This window comes from Palaemon carinicauda, chromosome 29 (genome assembly GCF_036898095.1).
Source record: "Palaemon carinicauda isolate YSFRI2023 chromosome 29, ASM3689809v2, whole genome shotgun sequence".
Taxonomy (NCBI): Eukaryota; Metazoa; Arthropoda; class Malacostraca; order Decapoda; family Palaemonidae; genus Palaemon; species Palaemon carinicauda.
In genome coordinates, this window is record NC_090753.1 from 80027998 (window position 1) to 80047341 (window position 19344).

The following is a 19344-nucleotide window of genomic DNA, read 5'->3' on the forward strand; positions in this document are numbered from 1 at the left end:
AACATTATTTTGAAAAGAAATAGCCATTAATGTTAGTACAGTAGTTGAAACCTTTTGCAAGAGACTTGGACATGAATGTTAAAATGCTATTTCCTTGAATACTAAAAGGAAATATTCTAATGATAGTACAATTTTTTATATTCACTGATATATTAAAAAATCATTTTGATGTACTAAGATATATTAAGAATTGGTCTTTTATTTGCAGTTCTACAAAAGATTATAATTCTTTTACTTTGTTCCAGGTTCTGATTGTAATTATAGACAAGAGGTGAAGGGGATGCAATTTGACTGAAAAAAAAAAAAACTTTTGAAAGGCTTAACTGCTAAGAAGGGAAACATTTCAAAGACAGTAAGAGGTGAGAAAACATGCACGCACCCCTTTCAATTTTACTTTAACCTACAGTTTGTTGTGTATGGTAAGAAATACATAAGGTGTGATATTTTTTTGTACAAAAGAATCTCTAACAAATTCAGTTCAAATTGTATAGATTTGGGAAATATGTAAAACACCCATCCATTCACTTTTTTTTTTCTTTATTCTTTCTGTGCAGTATTTGTGTGTTGTCCCAATAATAGCCCACAGTGTTGTAGTATTTACTTTTCCAGATAAGGTTGTAGCTTTGCTCATAATTATTTCCATTGGGTGTATGCAGAATATGCATTGAAATACAGCTATTGTTCTTGGATTTCATAGGGTCTTTATTGAATATTTCTTTTTGGGTTTATGGACTTATGTAATACACTTATCTAAAAGCTGAAGTATCCACTTTACTAACTCTATAATGTTCAAAAAAATTAGTGACAAACTTGTAACTTGAAGATTTTAATCCACAGGAGAAATCTTAACCTCACTCTTACGACATTAGTCGACTGTATTGCACACATTGAGGAAAGAGAAAACGGACTGGGAGGTCTATAAGGTAAATGAGTATTTGTTGGTTGGAAGTTTGAAAGCATTTTAATGCTTCAGTATATATTGGCTGTGTTTTGGTACTTAATGATATTGAACTTTTATCATCATTGTCGAGCGATACCACTAATAATTATGGAAAGTTTTCTGTTGAAAATTGTTGGTTTGTTGTATCTGTTTTAGAATGTACCTTCCTTGGGACTGGTGACGCTTGCACATGGAGTCCCACATCTTTCCTAGGAAGGAATTTAAGAAATTCAAAACATTGCCGAAGTCCTCTACTAGGACTAGGATGGAGCCAGCTAGCCACTCAGGGAATGTCCGCGACTCTCCCCAAGAAGAGCCTTTGGGGATAGAAGGAGACTTAGCTGCAAGTCCTACAGCAGGAGGAGATCAGCAAGAGTCAGAACATGCGTTTTGGCAAGTTCTGACTCTAATGAGGGCTCTCAACGTGTTTTCCGACCCAGAGATCCCTCCTCGAGAGGGGCTATGGGCGTCAATAACCTTAGATGTCAGGATGCCAGAAAACTTTATATCAATCAATCAATCAATCAATCCTCGAGAGGGCAAGGACACTGTCTTGGACCGTGTCTTTGGTACTCAGAAACCCTCCAAGACCAGTGCAGCACTGCCCTGGTCTTAGGGGGTTAAGAGTACCAGGGACAAGATCTCACAACAGCTCTCAGAGATGTCCTCCTCCAACCATTCCGGTGCCACCAAAAAGCTCCTCCCACCACCTCGTGTACAGCAGAGGAGGTACTTCGAGATCCTGGAGGAGCCTTGTTTAGCTCTTCCTCTTCACCACTCGCTGGAAGAGCTAACCAGGGGATTCCCTCTTGAGAGAGACTCCAACCGGCAGGTCTCATTCTCGGCAGCCGAGATCCTCAACCAGGAGAAAGTTGTGAAGTGTGCCATGCAAGCCACTTCGTGGCTCGATATCTGCTTGGGGACCTTAGATATCCTGATACGTTCTGAGGACTTCTCCAAAGAACGTACCAGGAAAGCTATGGAAACCTTCCTTCTCTCAGGTACTCACACGATCGAGTTTCTGGCTCACCAAGTCTCGAACTTGTGGGCAAATACCATCCTGAAACGTCGGGATGCAGTAGCTGAGAGATTCTATCAGAAGGTCCCTAGCGCCGAGATCAATAGGCTCAGACATTCCTCCCTAGAGGGATCCGTCTTGTTCGAGCCTAAGGATGTGGAACATGCCGCTGAGAGGTGGAGGAAGTCTCATCAAGACTCCCTCCTTCATAGGGCTTTAACATCCAAGCCCTTTAAGCCTCCAGCACCACAGTAGTCCTGTCCAGTCAAGAACACTACGATGACAACAGCAGCGAAGACCTTGGTGTCTAAGCCCTTTCCTGTCAAAGAAAGGAAAGGCAAAAAGTCCTCCAGGGGAGGCAAGAATACTAGAGGGAGCAGCCGAGGCCGCAAATGCTAGGATAGGCAGTCCCCCTGCATTTCCACCAGTGGGGGGATGCCTACAAAGTTGCTCAAACAGGTGGAAGCAACTCTGGGCCGATTCCTGGACAATCTCCGTGATCCGTCTAGGATATCGTGTCCTGTTCATAACGTCTTTACCTCCCCTGACGACGAATCCAGTGTCATTGATCTCACTTGCCTTGGGATCGGCAAGGGGGCAAGCCCTTTGGGCAGAAGTCCAGACCCTGTTGAAGAAGGGCGCTCTCCAAAAGGTCCTTGACGGGTCCCCAGGCTTCTTCAGTAGACTTTCTTGTAAAGAAGGCGTCTGGAGGCTGGAGACCAGTCATCGACCTCTCAGCTCTGAACAAGTTTGTCAAACAAACTCCGTTCAGCATGGAGACAGCGGACACGGTCAGACTAGCAGTAAGACCGCAAGACCGTGTGTGCACTGGACCTAAAGGACGTGTACTTCCAGATCCTAGTCCATCCATCTTCAAGGAAGTACTTGAAATTCAGTCTAGACAACAGAAAGTACCAGTTCAAGGTACTCTGCTTTGGTCTCTCCATAGCACCACAAGTCCTCACCAGAGTGTTCACCCTAGTATCATCTTGGGCACACAGGATTGGCATCCGTCTCCTCCGTTATCTGGATGACTGATTAATCCTAGCAGACTCGGTGTCAACTCTTCTTCAACACCGAGACAAACTTCTGAAACTTTGCCAAGATCTGGGGATCATGGTAAATCTCGAGGCCTTCACTGCTTCCCACTCAAAGACTGGTATACCTAGGCACGATTATAGACACCACTCCCCACAAAGCCTTCCCATCAGACGACAGGATAGCAAGGCTGAGGAAGGTCGCAAGCCCTTTTCTCAGACGAGAACTTCCAGCCCAATCGTGGTTACGTCTCCTCGGTCACCTTTCGTCGCTGGCCCGTCTAGTTCCCAATGGTCGCCTCAGGATGAGATCCCTCGAGTGGTGACTCAAGTCCTGGTGGAATAAAGCGTATGACTCACTGGACATCCAGATCCCATGGGACCTGCGGAACTGACGGATCTCCAGTGATGGGTGGCAGACGAGAACCTACGAAAAGGAGTGGATCTTCTTGTCCTCCCCCTAGATTTGATGCTATTTTCGTACGCTTCAAAAAAGGGTGGGAGGCTCACATGCTGCACCACATGACCTCAGGCCTCTGGTCAGAGTCAGAAAAGTACCTCCACATAAATCTCCTAGAGATGAAGGCCGTCTTTCTAGCCCTTCAACAGTTCCAACAGTACCTGGCAAGTCACTCTGTGGTGGTGATGAGCGACAACACCACAGTAGTGACCTACATCAACAAACAAGGAGGTACTTTTTCGCAGCAACTATCCCATCTAGCAGTAGAGATACTGAGATGGACCGAAATCCACTCGATACCACTATCGGCACGCTTCATCCGGGCATAAGGAATGTGCTCGCCGACAACCTGAGCAGAACATCTCAGATAGTGAGTACCGAGTGGTCTTTGGATCATCTAGTAGCCAACAAAGTCCTGACTTTGTGGGGTTCTCTAACTGTGGACCTCTTCACAACGGCCCTGAACTTCAGGCTCCCGCTGTACTTTTCTCCAGTCCCAGACCCCAAGGCTCTCTGGTAAGATGCTTTCCAACAACGGTGGGACAACATCGACGTTTACACCTTTCCCCCATTCTGTCTGATGAGGAGGGTACTCAACAAGACCAGAACATTGGTCAATCTTTCAATGACAGTCATAGCTCCGCTATGGCATCACGCAGAATGGTTCCCGGACCTTCTGCAACTCCTAACGGAGCCACCAAGAGAACTCTCTCCATGACACTATCTACTCAAACAACCACATGCCAACATCTTCCACAAAGCCGTAGGTTCACTACGGTTTCATGCCTGGAGACTATCCAGCATCTCCTCTCTGAGAGAGGATTTTTGCAACAAGTTTGATCAGGATGTCTGAACACCTGCGAAAGTCTTCAGCAGCAGTCTACCAGGCAAAGTGGAAAGTCTGGGGTTGGTGTCGTGGAAGGGGTATCTTTCCACTTGATGCCACTTTTTCAACAATAGCGGAGTTCCTCGTGTATATGCGTGAAGAAATGCGGCTTTCAGTCTCGGCAGTGAAAGGCTATCGCTCAGCCTTAAGTCTCGCCTTCAGGCTGAAAGGAATGGACATTTCCTTGTCGCTAGAACTTTCTCTACTCATACATAGTTATGAACTTACCTGCCCCCAGTCGGAAGCGAGAGTTCCCCTATGGAATGTGGTTCGAGTTCTCGGGTCTCTTAAGAGACCTCCCTATGAACCATTACGCCAGACATCAGATCGCCACCTAACCTGGAAGATGGTGTTCCTGCTAGCTTTGGCCTCGGCCAAGCGAGTCTGTGAACTTCATGGTCTCTCGTATGACATTGCCCATTCAAGGGGATGGTAGGAGGTAACGTTAAGCTTCGTCCCTGAGTTTATTGCCAAGACTCAGAATCCATGAGTAGCGGATCTTTGATAAGACTCCTTACCGATTTCTAGTCTCCGTACTGTAACAAATGACCCTGACCATCTCTTACTATGCCCAGTAAAGAGCTTGAGGCTGTACCTCAAAAGAACAGCCGCAGCCCGTCCTCGTGTGCCAGCACTATTCCTCAGCACAGGAAGGACTAAGAGGAGGGTCACCAAGAACACCATCTCTGCATGGATTCGCAGGGTCATTGATATGGCACTGAATCCAGACCCTACTCCGTCACGTCGCCCCAGAGCAAATGATGTCGGGCATAGCTACGTCCCTGGCCTTCCAAAGAAATTTTTCAGTGACGCAGGTACTTCAAGCTGGGGTTTAGAAACGTCAAACAACTTTCACATCCCACTACCTGCAAGACGTGACCCACAGGAGACTGGATACGTTCTTTATCGATCCTGTGGTGGCTGCACAACAGCTGGGTTTAAAACCTCAAGCTCCTCATTGGACAAGTAGCAGAAGGTTGAGGGCATTGTTACCTGGTTTTAATCTGCATGAATGAAAAGGTTTGACTGGCCCTTATTCTTTTCTTCATCATCCCCTCTCTTGGGGAAAGCAGCATCCTGGGTTCTCTGCATAGCTGACTTAAACCACTGCAGGTAAACCATGCTCCCTTGTGTTCTTAGTATTAAGATTAATACTGTTACGTCCCCATACCCTGACGAGGTGGTATTGGGAAAGTCCTAGTCTACATGTTCCATCTAAAGAACTTCAGAACAACTTTCTAGGACGAGTCACACTTCTTCATACCTTCACACACACACACACAGCTTGTGTAGGCCACAGACCTTGCGTAGCAAGGTTTTAGCAAGGTGCAGGGACTCCATATCTCTTGGGTGCTTACACACACTAATAAGGAGTCTCCGGGCAAAGCCAAAAGCCAGACTGGCAGGGACGTCCACCCTTCCCAATGGGTGAGTCACCCCTATTAAATAGCGTGGTGTGTATTCCAGTTATGGAACAAATGCCAAATTCGTAGATATTTGTATTTTTCCTAACTATACAAACCTTAGCTATTTAACAAAACTTGCCTGCCAGTCCTATCCCCCTTAAAGTCCTACCTCCAAGCACAGGTGTGTGAGGGGGGGGGGGGTTAACAAGCTACACTCCCCTACCCCCGCTAACTAGCGGTGTGGGTAGTAAACCCTCGTTAAAAATTAATGGCCCCTATCATTTCAGCTACGCCGAAAGTAATGCCCCTATTAAATATCTAAGGTTTGTATAGTTAGGAAAAATACAAATTATCTACGAATTTGTCATTTTATTAGTGGATGCCGAGTAAGAGTATACAGTACCTTACAATAACAACAAATGCAAATGCAGTTGTTTCTAATCCACTACTGAACAGAGGTCTTGAACATGTCATTCATGTATGAGATTTTATCATATTCTTCACCACGCGGGGCACTGCGGGTTGGTGATGGTAGAGAGACTAGTCTGATTGCTTACAGCAACCCAACCTAGTATGGATGGCCCTGACTAGTACAGCATTGTTGATCATGGTGATACCCAAACCGTTTCACCAAGTTAAGCTATCCCCACTTGAAAAGGGTACATCACCATGTAAAATGTCCTTGACTTAACCCTTTTACCCCCAGGCTATTTGGAACTTTCCAGCCCTTAAGCCCCAGGCATTTTTTTTTTCAAGTACAATTTGCAATATATATTTTTTAAATTGTTCTAACAGCCTTAATTTTTGTCATAGAGGGGTCAGGTTGGTCTCATTCTTTTGGAAAATGCCTGAAGTTTCTCATAAGATTATCAAAAAATATGCAAAAAAAAAAATGTAAATGGCAGTTTTTTGCAAGGACGTACTAGTACGTCCATGGGGGTAAAGGGATGAGTTTTGTGAAACGTACCAGTACGTCCATTGGGGGTAAACGGGTTAATGTTACAGTTGTTGAAACCTCTTGCAAGAGACTTAGACATGAATGTTAAAATGCTACTTCCTTGAATACTAAAAGGAAATATTCTAATGATAGTACAATTTTTTATATTCACTGATATTTAAAAAAATCATGTTGATGTACTGTACTAAGATATATTTAGACTTGGTCTTTTATTTGCAGTTTTATAAAGATTATAATCATTTTACTTTGTTCCAGATTCTGATTGTAATTATAGACAAGAGGTGAAGGGATGCAGTTTGACTTAAAAAAAAAAAAAAAAAAAAAAGACAACTTTTGAAAATAATGTTGGAATAGCAGGTACAGTGTTATTGGAAATTGTACTTGCTGAAGTGTTTTAGAGAAGACTACCTGCATTGAAAGGCTTTACTGCTAAGAAGGGAAACATTTCAAAGACAGTAAGAGGTGAGAAAACATGCATGCACCCCTTTCAATTGCTCCTTAATATACACTTTGTTGTGTATGGTAAGAAATACATAAGGTACTAATAATTTTTGTACAAAGGAATCTAACAAATTTCAGTTCATATTGTATAGATTTGGGAAATATTTAAAACATCCATCCATTCACTTTATTTTTTTTTTTAATTCTGTCTGCGGTATTTGTGTGTTGTCCCAATTATGACCCACAGGGTTGTTGTATTTATTTTTCCAGATAAGTTTGTAGCTTTGCTCATAATTAATTCCATTGGGTGTATGCAGAATATGCATTGAAATACAGCTATTGTTCTTGGATTTAGAGTGTCTTTAATGAATATTTTTTTTTAGGTTTATGGACTTATGTAATACACTTATCTAAAAGCTGAAGTATCCACTTTAACTATAATGTTAAAAAAAGTTAGTGACAAACTTGTAACTTGAACATTTTAATCCACTGAAGAAATCTTAACCTCACCTTTATGACATTAGTTAACTCGATTGCACACATTGAAGAAAGGGAAAATGGACTGGGAGATATACAGTATAAGGTAAGCGAGTATTTGTTGGTTGGAAACTTGAAAGTATTTTAATGCTGGTATATTTTGGCTTTGTGTATAGGTGCTCAATGATATTGAACTTTTATCATCATTGTCAAGAGATACCACAAATAATTATGGAAAGTTTTCTGTTGAAAATTGTTGGTTTGTTGTATCTGTTTTAGAATGTACCTTCCTTGGGACTGGTGATGCTTGCACAACTAGTTATAGCCCCCAAAATCTTTTGAGTGGGTAATAATCATGAATCTTATATGTAGGCCCCTATGACAAGAAAATTAAGTTAAAATTAAGTTAGTTTAGCAAAAGGATTCTATTGAACGGCTAATCTGACATAGTTTTTATCTAAATCTGACCCTTCAATTTAAAGTCTTGGGGTTGACTTAATTTTCAATGAGTGCATTTGTAAAGTCAGGTATTTTAGTAATATTACTATTGTACTAATATTATCCAGTGGTGGATGTTTTGATATAATAATTTTCTTGTCTTGGTTTATCATGTCATTGACGTATATATACCGTAGAGGATATAGAAGTATTATTTCCATCTTTGATAGAGCTTAACTTCACTGTCTAGTGAACAGAATTTATTTACCAGGGTATTGGTATATACACTCATTATTTAATGCAGATAGTTCATATTATTAATCATGGTAAGGATTTTATCTTCCAAACTGCCTATGGCTGATTGGCAGCAGAAGTAACTAGGTTAAACTGTGAATGATGTTGCCAGGTACTAGATCAGTTTCTTAAATTCAGATGAATGAAAATAATTGCTGATTGTTTTTACTACTTTCTTAGTCCCAGTACTAAATGGAAAAATTGGAAAGTATATGTGAAGTAACTTTTCTCTTTCTGAAGTTAATATCTAACAAGCATTACTGTATGAGTAAAGTATATACATTTCTCTTATGGCTCACTATCTAATTTAACATTATTTTTAAAAGAAATTGCCATTAATGTTAGTACAGTAGTTGAAACCTCTTGCAAGAAACTTGGACAGGAATGTTAAAATGCTACTTCCCTTAATACTAATGAAATATTTTAATGGCTGTACAATATTTATATTCACTAATATTTAAAAAATATTTTGTTTATGTACTAAGATATATTTAGACTTGGTCTTTTATTTGCAGTTCTATAAAGATTATAATTTTTTTTATTTTGTTCCAGGTTCTGATTGTAATTATAGACAAGAGGTAAAGGGGCTGCAGTTTGACTGAAAAAAAAGAAGAAACTTTTGAAAATAATGTTAGGATAGCAGGTACAGTATTATTGGAAATTGTACCTGCTGAAGTGTTTTAGAGAAGACTACCTGCATTGAAAGGCTTTGCTGCTAAGAAGGGAAACATTTCAAAGACAAGAGGTGAGAAAACATGCACACTTCCCTTTCAATTTCTCTTTAACGTACAGTTTGTTGTCTATGGTAAGAAATACATAAGGTAATAATTTTTGTACAAAGGAATCTTTAACAAATTTCAGTTCATATTGTATAGATTTGGGAAATATGTAAAACATCCATCCATTCACTTTATTTTTTTTTTTTATTCTTTCTGTCTGCAATATTTGTGTGTTGTCCCAATTATGGCCCACAGGGTTGTAGTATTTACTTTTCCAGATAAGGTTGTAGCTTTGCTCATAATTATTTCCATTGGGTGTATGCAGAATATGCATTGAAATACAGCTATTGTTCTTGGATTTCAAAGGGTCTTTATTTGATATTTTTTTGGGTGTTTAGGGGCTTATGTAATATACTTATCTAAAAGCTGAAGTATCCAGTTTATTAACTCTACAATGTTAAAAAAAATTAGTGACAAACTTTTAACTTAAATATCTGAAATACCAATATTGATTAGTAAATGTTTAGTCTTTGTGTAACTACAGAATTACATTGTACTTCTTAATAGATTTACTGGGTAATTTATTAAAATGTTGGCTTTAGCTAGTCAATTCAGGAAAGAATTTAGCAGTGTGGTGATTGTGATTTGATGATTTTATTGGATTTTTTTGGTTTTGGTTACAAATCTATCTTAGGTACTTGGTGATCTAGATTAAAGGAATTTTAATAAGATTATTTCTATACAATACATGACTGAGTTCATACTGGTTCTCTGCAGTGAGAGAGGGATATCAAATTACTGTCCTCCAGGCTCCTTTCTGCGGAGCTCATTCTTTTTTCAAGTTATATGGGCAATTCGGGCCAAATCCCATGTTTTAAAATTAAAAATTGTATAACTCTTGAAGAAGTGATTGAGGAGGTCTCGGAGCCCTCCCTGATGTTTTATAACAGGTTATCTTGGTGTTTAAGGCATCAGAAGGTTGAAAGGCAGTACTACAGTAGATATGTTACTTTAAAATTTTGCCAAGTTTTTTTATACGACTACTCTGTTCCTGAGGTCAATAAAGAAAGGAGAGTGGATGTTTCATATAGGTTGGAAAGGTCCTATTTTTAAGTTGATATTCATCTACCAATCAAAATTATGGACAAATTGGAGGCATGTCAGTTCAAGTAATTCAAGTAAGTGACTGTGTTTTGGACTCGGATGGCTGATGGCTGCAATCTTTGAGTAACAGAGGTCCTTTTATATCTACAGAATAACCTACAGTAGGGTCCCGATTTAAGAGTGTTCGAATTACACGATTCCCCTTTTCCGCGATCGCTATTTTTCAAAAATAAATTTTCTTTATCTGCGAGGCTGTTCAAAGTTCGCGAGTCAAGCACTACAAAATGTATCAAATCTATTGTCTTTTTAAGTATATTGGTAGCCCTAAATACGATGATTTATAATAAATGTTACAAAACAATATTAACATTACATTTCATTAACATAATTTCATAATGAATAGCCTATTGCCTATTTAAGGATAAAATTCCACATCAACAATGAAATCAACTGTTAACTGTGCGAGTCCAGCTGACAAAATGTAAACAGAAATGTGGTTACGTTCTCGGCAATCTTTATCTTTCTCCAACCTTACGATAATTGTAATGGTAGTGTTAATGATGGTATATTAAAGCATTATTTTTGTTTAGTACAGTATATTTAAAAGCCTTATTTTTCCCTCTGGGCGTTCAAGGTTTTCACGAGTAGACTGGGTTCGTTTATCGGCAGTGAATAGCCTAAACTTCGGTAACGAGTCGTCAATATTTTGTCATATTTTAAACAGTATACATTTGATTTGCAAACATTGGTTTTGTAGAGTAGACGGTAAAATAAAATCGAGAGAGAGAGAGAGAGAGAGAGAGAGAGAGAGAGAGAGAGAGAGAGAGAGAGAGAGAGAGATTTAATGGCAGAAATCCCCCCCCCCTCTCTCTCTCTCTCTCTCTCTCTCTCTCTCTCTCTCTCTCTCTCTCTCTCTCTCTCTCTCTCTCCGTAAGAAATAAAACCATAGTTCACATATGGCAACTTGAGTTTAAGAATGAAATTAACATGAATATGGTTAGTTGTGGCGATCAATTCCTCGCTTCAGGGGGTACACGAAACAAAAACACGGCATTCAAGTACAACAGCTGATTCTCTCTCTCTCTCTCTCTCTCTCTCTCTCTCTCTCTCTCTCTCTCTCTCTCTCTCTCTCTCTCTCTCTCTCTCTTTCTCTCTCTCGTTATACAATACTTACAAATAGATGAAGAAACCAAAATCGGTTTTCTTGAAGTGTCGATTAAATACAAAATGAAAAAATTATACCGTGTATACATCCATTTCAATCATAGCTTAAAATACGGTAACCGATTTCGTCCGCAAACCACTATTTTTTAGGAAACTCCATTCTATTCCAGAAAATTTTTACTCTTTAAATGTCAATTGCGCTATAATAAAATATGTACTTATGTTGTTAAATTTCGGGTGTGTTTTAAAAATCGAGTATTGCTAACTTATTTTTGTTTTACTTTTGGCTGTGATCACATCGGCTGATGTCTAGCTTCCGCGCGAATACAATAACAAAGAATTGTTTACACCATTTCTTAACTTATTCAAACCATCTATACAGTTAATATTACATAAACACCAATGTGTTATAACCTATCATATTTATTGTTTAGTATTTTAACCCTGGATAGGTACGGTGGGTCGTTCGCGACCCCGAGCGTCAAAAAAAAAGAGGTTTTTCTCACGTGACTCAGCCCCGTGACTGAATTTGTGGGTGATCGACCTGCAGGAGGTGTCTCCCCTACACGCTCTAGTAGTGTCCAGATGTGCATTGCTGTAGCTGTACTCCTTCCCCGATTTCTGAGACGAGTCGGGGTCGTTCGCGACCGAGTTTACCCTTCTAAGGTAGTTTGCATAATTATCAAAGTTATTACGTATTATGAAATTGTCGTAGAATGGTGCAATTTGTATAGGTTATCAGTTGTGGAAAGTCTTGGTGGATTGTTTGGCTACCATGTGCATGTTTTTTTTTTTTAGTTAAAATGTCGTTCATCACCACGAGGACCATTTTACCGCGATTGCCCCTTTTTCATTTTTTCTCATTTTTTTGCCAAGTCATTTTTCCGTAAGATATTGCCAAATAGTGTCGTAAAACTTTTGCTTGTTTAGTGTTGGAAAGTGTGTCTAGATGATCTGGCTACCCATGCATGACTTTGTTTTTGTCAGATACGACGTAGTTATTGGTATATTGGGTATTTAACTGCGGTTACCAATTTCTGTTTTTTTTCAATATTTGTAAAAATTACTACGTAGTAAGGAATTGCCGTATATTATTCATTTTTTTTTCATGTTTATGTGTTAGAAAGTGTGCCTTGATGGTTGGGCTAACACGTGCATGTCTTTTTTTTTTTTATCTGAGATGCCGTATATTAGAATGTCAGGCATTTTACCGCGAGTACCCCTTTTTCATTTTTTTTCATTTTTTTGCCAAGTCATTTTTCCGTAAGATATTGCGAAATAGTGTCGTAAAACTTTTGCTTTTTTAGTGTTGGAAAGACTGTCTAGATGATCTGGCTACCCATGCGTGATTTTGTTTTTGTCAGATACGACGTAGTTATTGGTATATTGGGTATTTAACTGCGGTTGCCAATTTCTGTTTTTTTTTTCAATATTTGTAAAAATTCACTACGTAGTAAGGAATTGCCGTATATTATTGATTTTTTTTTCATGTTTATGTGTTAGAAAGTGTGCCTTGATGGTTGGGCTAACACGTGCATGTCTTTTTTTTTTATCTGAGATGCCGTATATTAGAATGTTGGGCATTTTTCCGCGAGTGCCCCTTTTTATTTGTTTTGCATTTTTTTGCTTAGTCATGTTACCGTAAGGAATTGGCAAGTAGTGTCGCAAAACTTATAATTTTATAGTGTTGGAAAGTGTTTCTAGATGATCTGGCTACCCATGCCTATCTTTTTTTTTTTTAGCCAGATATGGCGTATATATAGGTATGTGTTCGATTTTCCTGTGATTGCCATTTTTTCGTTTTTTCCCATTTCTTTCAAAATTACTACGTACTAAGGAACTATCACAGAGTAATGATTCATTTAGATGTTTATTTGTCGGAAAATGTGCCTTGATGGTTTGCCTAGCACGTGGCTGAATTTTTTTTTTCTGAAATGCCGTATATTAGAATGTTAGCCATTTTTCCGCGAGTGCCCCTTTTTATTTGTTTTGCATTTTTTTGCTTAGTCATGTTACCGTAAGGAATTGGCAAGTAGTGTCGCAAAACTTATATTTTTATAGTGTTGGAAAGTGTTTCTAGATGATCTGGCTACCCATGCCTATCTTTTTTTTAGCCAGATATGGCGTATATATAGGTATGTGTTCGATTTTCCGGTGATTGCCATTTTTTCGTTTTTTCCCAATTCTTTCAAAATTACTACGTACTAAGGAACTATCACAGAGTAATGATTCCTCTAGATGTTTATTTGTCGGAAAATTTTGTTTACTTTTTTTTTGATTGAATATCATCAAATTTTTTTAGCTAAAATATTATATTGTTTTACATTTTTTTTTTTCGATTTTATTTCCCTTCAAAAAAATTTTTTTGGGTCAGAATTTTAATTTTATAGTCATAAAATAATCGACAATTATCCAGCAACCCACCATACAATTTTTATGCATATCCAATAATAATTAGATTAGTAAATAACACCTTGAAATTGACATACCCTTCCTACATTTCAAGTGGCAGATTAGGGAGTCTGAGTCAGTGTGGTTGGCGGCCATTTTGTGGACATATCCGAAGCGTAAGCTGCCCTATCTATATATATTCTTGTTCCCTATAGAATTTGTGATATTTTGGTATATTTTTACCTGCATAAATATCATATTATATATTAAATATATGTATTTTTTTACGAAATTTCTAAGTACTCAAAAAATTACCTTTAGATATGGCCCCTGATATAAATGTAATTTACAAAATAATGAAGATTTTTTTACATATTTCTATTTTAGGATAACATATGTTTATTCCCTAAAAAAATTAGCCACTTCCTATTTCATTTGGGTACCCAAAAAAATTCATGAAATTTGGACAAATTTTTTTGGCCAAAAAAAGTTACCCTTTTTTTCTCATTTCAGATCTTCACCTCCATGGGTCTGACTTCATCCAAAATACATCAAGATGTGTCCTAAACATTCAAGAATCAATTCCTAAAAGGATTTGTGTATATATGTATAAACTTTTTTTCTATGAATTTTTATGTCAGGTCTTTTTTTTTTCTACTTAATTTTTTAAAATATTTATAATAAATAGTTTTTCTGCAGATGAGTAGTATTTATCTTTACAGTTGTTTTAAGCATTCATTGAAGTTTTTTTTGGCAAAAGAAAAAAGGAGGTTACTGCAAAAACTGATTTTTCAAGAATTTTTTTTGGCGTCGGGGTCGTTCGCGTCCGAGTATACCCTTAAAGGGGTGTCCGAGGAGCGTACCTATCCAGGGTTAAAACCATCTCTCTCTCTCTCTCTCTCTCTCTCTCTCTCTCTCTCTCTCTCTCTCTCTCTCTCTCTCTCTCTCTCTTTCTCTCTCTCTCTCTCTCTCTCTCTCTCTCTCTCTCCGTAAGAAATAAAACCATAGTTCACATATGGCAACTTGAGTTTAAGAATGAAATTAACATGAATATTGTTAGTTGTGGCGATCAATTCCTCGCTTCAGGGGGTACACGAAACAAAAACACGGCATTCAAGTACAACAGCTGATTCTCTCTCTCTCTCTCTCTCTCTCTCTCTCTCTCTCTCTCTCTCTCTCTCTCTCTCTCTCTCTCTCTCTCTCTCTCGTTATACAATACTTACAAATAGATGAAGAAACCAAAATCGGTTTTCTTGAAGTGTCAATTAAATACAAAACGAAAAAATTATACCGTGTATACATCCATTTCAATCATAGCTTAAAATACGGTAACTGATTTCGTCCGCAAACCACTATTTTTTAGGAAACACCATTCTATTCCAGAAAATTTTTACTCTTTAAATGTCAATTGCGCTATAATAAAACATGTACTTATGTTGTTAAATTTCGGGTGTGTTTTAAAAATCGAGTATTGCTAACTTATTTTTGTTTTACTTTTGGCTGTGATCACATCGGCTGATGTCTAGCTTCCGCGCGAATACAATAACAAAGAATTGTTTACACCATTTCTTAACTTATTCAAACCATCTATACAGTTGATATTACATAAACACCAATGTGTTATAACCTATCATATTTATTGTTTAGTACTTTAAAACCATCTCTCTCTCTCTCTCTCTCTCTCTCTCTCTCTCTCTCTCTCTCTCTCTCTCTCTCTCTCTCTCCCCCCCCCCCTCCCCCATCGAACGTTATAGCGGTAACCTAATTGTTCGGTGACTTTAAAAATAGGCCTAGTACTTTCTTCTTTTACCTTTTTTTGCATATGGATCCATAATTGAGGTGGGTACAAGTTGACTTATAACTGAAGTTAGGAAAAGTATTTTGGATATGGAAAGGACCATTATCTTTCGTAACAGTTTAGAATTATCGTAAGTTATCACTCTGTCATTAGCGGCAGTTTGCTATTGTGGATTAAACGCATAAGGAAAAAAAAATTTCCAGCTTTGCTACGAATTTAGGAATTTATATGGATACGGTAAGTAAAATATTTGTAATAACATAATGTTTACTAAATGTTTGTAATATCATTAGTTATGACTTAGATCATGTGTGTTTAATGCATTCGTTTGTTTATTATGATCGAAGATGGAGCGTAAAGAAATGGAAGGTTTCCGTTTCAGGCAGCATCATAAAGAAAAACATTTCATAAATGGCATTCATTTCATTTATTTGAAAGTTCTAATAAAAAATAATTAGAACATTGGTAATAACAAATTCAACATATAATCAATACTGATAAGATTGCTGTCGATGCAAAAACTAACAGATGAGTAAGTGCATCTGTTTCTTCGTTATGATCAGAGATAAACGGAAACAAAACATTGGTTGTTTTTTATTGTGCATTTTGGCGTGTTTAGGAAATGCATGATATAAAATTGCCTTTATTTTGTTAATTCTGGATTTTCAATCATTCAACAAAAGCTAGTCTATAGAGTGATGGTTTTGCTATTCACCAGTTGTCTTATACAATAGATATGACAAACATTAAAATTTGTCTGTATTTTGGGTCGTGTTATAACGGGAAATATATGGTGTTTACACCTATCCTGGTTGTAATTTTAACCATTTTTCAAGTTATTAGAACTTTAAAGTATATTAAATGTTTGATTTATTTACAAGAACAATTTGATATTATAAAGAAATACAGTATAGTACAAAGAAAGTATTGGAAATGGGTAGTAAACACATTTGAATAGGCAAATTGCTGGTTGCCATGGCAGCAATGGAATTATTTCTGTTAGTTGTGTGTTTCGAAATAAGCGATTTTCAATTTATACGAGGTCATTAATCGATCAAATTCTCGCATAATTCGGGACCCTACTGTACTTTGAACGCTTCCCCTAATAGAATCAGGGCTGCTAATTTGGACTGGTTGCTCAAGTTGTTGAGGTAGTTTTGTGTCGTGGTCAACATGAAAAAGTCTGTTCTGATACAGACACAGGATTCTATATTTATGAATGATCATAGCCTTTGTTCCATTTTGGTTCTTGTATTTGTTGAAGTTCAAAGAGATGAAAGCAGTGTCACATCGTGAATGGATAAGGCTCTTGGGGATTATGGGATTTTTTGAGAATTTAGTTTCCATAGATCTGTTTAAAATTAGGAATTTCCATTTGCATCTTATTTGGCATTGGGGCAGGGCCGTTGATCTGGACTCTAATTATTTTCTGGAGAGCTGAAATTGGTGTGAAAACCCTTTTTATTTGACTTTGGGCTTCATTGGAAGTATGAGTCCCAGACATTTATTTCTACACTGATTCTTCTAAAGAAGCCTGAGGCATGACTATGGATTATCTTCACAATCAGATATATGGCCGTAGAGGAAGTCTGTTCCAGATCCTTTTGCAGGGATAGTGGTTGCCATGGTACAGGACTCGTCAATAGTGTCTCTGTACAAGTTTCTTGTTCTCAGTGATTTGGACGATGATAGGAAAATTTTAGGGCGTCTTCAAGAAGCAGAATTATGTGGTCATGGTTTTTGGATTGCCCTAGGAAGTTGCCTACCGAGACTATAGACAACCGGTTTCAAGGATGTTTCACGCAAGGGCCAAATTCTTCATCTAACTGCAAAGAAACTGTGCACTGTATTCTGAAAGTGATTATTTAGGCTCACTAAATTCTAATCTTGGTTCCAAGTGGCAGTCCGCCAAATATTTATCATACAATACCATGTGTATTTTGATTGGTGCTAGTCCCTGAATCTTGTGTAGTGTTGATATGTTTTTTTAAGTTTCCTGTTTGGGTTGGATTTATATGCTCTAGGTATGATACCGTATGTACTGTATTCAGATCTTATGCAATTTAGACCTCTGGTTATCTGATCTATTTATTAGAACTTGGATGCAGTGTAGCAATATTTAAGAGCCCACATTTTGAATCTTTGTTAGGGTCTTGATAACTAAGGATGTTTTTGTTATTTGCCCTGGCTTTAGCTAAGCATATTAGTAAGATGCAGGCCGGTTAACATTTGATAGAATTTAACAAATTAATGCAAATTTCTTGTTTGTCTTTAAATAATCAACAGATATATAAGTATAAGGTTGCAGGGATAATGAAGTTAAGTACATGTATTAGAAATAAGTGATGTTCATTGCTTAGATTCAGGGAATGGCTGGAGAATTTGACTGGTTGTATTTTATCCTCCAATTTCTCATTGATTAGTCTTTTGGAGATTGTTGATGGGTAATTTTTTATTTTTATCAACTTTTCTGTCAACTTAACATTGCTCTAGCTTGTTATGACTTGTACCCATTGAATATCAAGATTTAGAATGTCTACTAGCAGTGAGAAAATCATATTAAGATCATTTAAGGAAAGGTTCATGAATTTTAAAAAGATCCAGGTAGATTTGTAATTATAAACGTTGTGGGAATGTTTCATAAGTTTAATTTGGTGACTTTTTAGCTAGATGGGAGCAAATTACTATAAAGTACTTGATTATTAAATGGAAGACAATTGTAAAATTCTCTTTGCTTTCCTAGTGAAAATTTTTTCATGTTCAAAATTGTTCCTCCGGAAATAAGCATGATTTGGGCTGTCTTGAAGAGGAAAATGAAAGGTAATGAAGAGTAAAATGTTGAAATCCATTTATACACACTTTATATTACTGCAAATGAGATTGTTCATAGTTTAGAGATCTGAAGAGTATGCTTCATTTAAAATATTTTTTATAGCTCATTCTAAATGGAATATATGTCGCAAGTATGTAAAGTGAGGAATTAAGTCTTTGGCATTAAAAGAAACTGCTCTCCATAAGTAGTTTTAAGGTATGCAGACTGACCTTCAGTCAGGGCTAGGTGGTCAAAATAGCTTGCAAAAAGAGAATTTACTGTTCTATGCAATCTTTTAACACTCTAACATGAAACTTATAAATAATGCTATCTTTTGAGAGAATAAACTTTAGAGTGAATAAGAAAACAAGGAAGGTTTTGCTGTAATGGTAATTGAACTATGGTAATTTAGACTACAATGTGGTAAAGATTATAAAATCAGAGTGCCAAAAATTGTTTTAAAAATTTACTCATCCTTGCACTTCAAAACTTAACACTACTGTATTGCTTTCCACAAGAGGTGTTAATCACAAACTTGACTTTGTACTTTTATTGCAGATTTGATAAGCTGGAATGAAATTGAAAAAGAAATGAATGTGTAGTGAAGGCAACATACGACATCTGTTGCGCTTATAAAGAAGGTAATATCATGAAGGCAATATATAAGACTTCAGTTAAGTTTTAAATGTATGCATTATCTTTATGGTACATATCACTTCCTTTGCAAAGATTATTAATTGATACTCTAAAATGATTGAAATTGCATGTAAGACAATACCGTAAAATTTTTAGGTATCGTATGTAAATTAGAGCCCATTATTATTTTTCTGGAGTTTAGTGTATGTCTAATCTTGGTAATCTTGTCATACCTCTATTCAATGAATTGAAATTTTCTGGTGATGCAATGTTTTTTTTTTTTTCATGTTGAACTTTGAAATCTTTACTTATGGTATACAGAAATACAGTACTCTACGGTAAAGAAATCTGGTTGAGTTTTCAGA

At 37.3% G+C, this 19344-nt stretch overlaps 1 long non-coding RNA gene across 11 annotated transcripts in view; it reads left to right on the forward strand.

The window, feature by feature from the left end:
* Positions 1–19344, forward strand: part of LOC137622290 (uncharacterized) — a 58522-nt gene that overhangs the window by 36086 nt on the left and 3092 nt on the right. For 9 of the 11 annotated variants that reach the window (XR_011040401.1, XR_011040403.1, XR_011040399.1 and 6 more), the window contains 4 exons: positions 246–359; positions 6961–7167; positions 8908–9100; positions 18902–18984. This is a non-coding gene — a long non-coding RNA (uncharacterized lncRNA). Of the gene's footprint in view, positions 1–245; positions 360–6960; positions 7244–7529; positions 7730–8907; positions 9101–18901; positions 18985–19344 lie in introns of all 11 variants that reach the window. The other 2 variants (XR_011040410.1, XR_011040400.1) reach the window with 2 other exon arrangements.